Source organism: Galeopterus variegatus, unplaced genomic scaffold (genome assembly GCF_000696425.1).
Source record: "Galeopterus variegatus unplaced genomic scaffold, G_variegatus-3.0.2 Scaffold4634, whole genome shotgun sequence".
NCBI lineage: Eukaryota > Metazoa > Chordata > Mammalia > Dermoptera > Cynocephalidae > Galeopterus > Galeopterus variegatus.
Window position 1 is genome coordinate 54,092 of NW_007730745.1, and position 1,727 is coordinate 55,818.

Consider the following 1,727-nt stretch of genomic DNA (forward strand, 5'->3'; position numbering starts at 1 on the left):
GATTAAATAAATTTATTAAAATATTTATATCCTGATACATAAAGAGTGATGTATAAAAATTCACATTATTATTATCTTTAACTTCCTGTGGCACTGAATTCTGTATATATAAGTAATGGGTGGGCAGGGCTCATAAAATTCTAGCTTGGGCCATGCAAAGTCAACAGACACATGAAGCAGAAAATCTTGACCCCACTAGCCCACACCAAGTGCCAGAAATTTCTACGTCTCAATCATTCATGAAGGACTTGAAATGAATTAATAATGTCACTGTTCTGCTTAAAACTCATTAATGGCTTCCAGTGGCATCTGGAATAAAACACCAAAGTCTACAAGTCCTATCATCATCTGGCCTGTGTTTTCCTCTTGGCCTTACCTCCCGCCAGTCTCCTTCTCACGCACTACACTAGCCACCTGCTCTGCCTTCAGGACTGCACTTGTACCGCTGCCTACACTGCTCTCGCCTTCATTCCTTGCATGGCCAACTCTTTCTTAACTTTCAGGTACCAACTGGAATGTTGCCTCCTTGGAGAGGCCTTCCCTAACTACACCATCTCAAGTGGCTTCCAATTTTCCCTACTCCCACAGCCGATCCCATATTTGTTATCTTAGAACTCTGTGATCAATTCATTTGTTAATTTATTTGGATCCAACTACATTTTCCCAAGGCCCATCTTAACTAGAACAATTTATGCAGATGGAGAAAAGTTAGCCTGAAATTATTTTGTTCTTAATTTTTTAGCCCCAGAACCCACTACCCCCCAACAATAGTGTCTACATCTGTTAACTAAAAACCTAAAGAAAGAGAGAATCTTATTGATGCAGCTAAGGTAGAGATTCACCCTGGTCCAATCAACTGCAATGAGAAGGTGGGGCCATGTCATATAAATGTGACCTGCTGTTGTGTATGTGGGCTGGGCAGATGCTCCTCGACATGTCTGAGCAGTTTTCAATGCACAAATAAGGAGCACACAGTTCGAGGAGCACAGTGGGGGAATAAAGCTCTAAGCAAAAGCTAGAAAACCTCTGCTCATTCAAGACGCATTTAGCATCTCCTCCTTCTCCTCTCCTATGAGGTGTCTCTGATGCCCATGAAACCTTCTCCTAAGCAGCAATGACTGCTTTCTCCTTTCTAAGAGCACCGCATTAAAGCAGGCATTGCTTTGCACTGTGATTAAGCGCTCTGAATAAGCCCATCTCCTCTACTAGGCTGTGAGCACATAGTATAGTGCCTAGTTCATATTAGATGTTCAACAACTCTTTAATAAATGAATGGATAGATTAATGCTTGAGTGAATGCAAGAATTAATTAAAAATTAACTGGTGACTATAACTGATAGTCAATAAAAGAAAAACAAAGAATTATACTGAACAATGTTGGGTCAGACATTAGAGGTGCTGATTGATACTCGTGGGTGGAGAAATACAATAATCTGAACATCCCAGTGACTGACATAGGGTAAACCTTTGCATCTAGTAGTTGTTGATTGTGATCATGGTAATGGTGATGGTGATGGTGATGATGATGATGGTGATGAGGTACATAAAACGTTTTAGGCTTCTAATAAAAGGATGAAAATTGTCCACTGCCTTTATCTCCTCTTCCCTCCACACAAGTTTTTTTTATTTTTTCTTTATTGAAGCATAGTTGATTGTACATATCTGTGGGGTACAGCATAGAATATAAATACCTACGTGCAATGTGTGATGCTCATATCAGGATAATT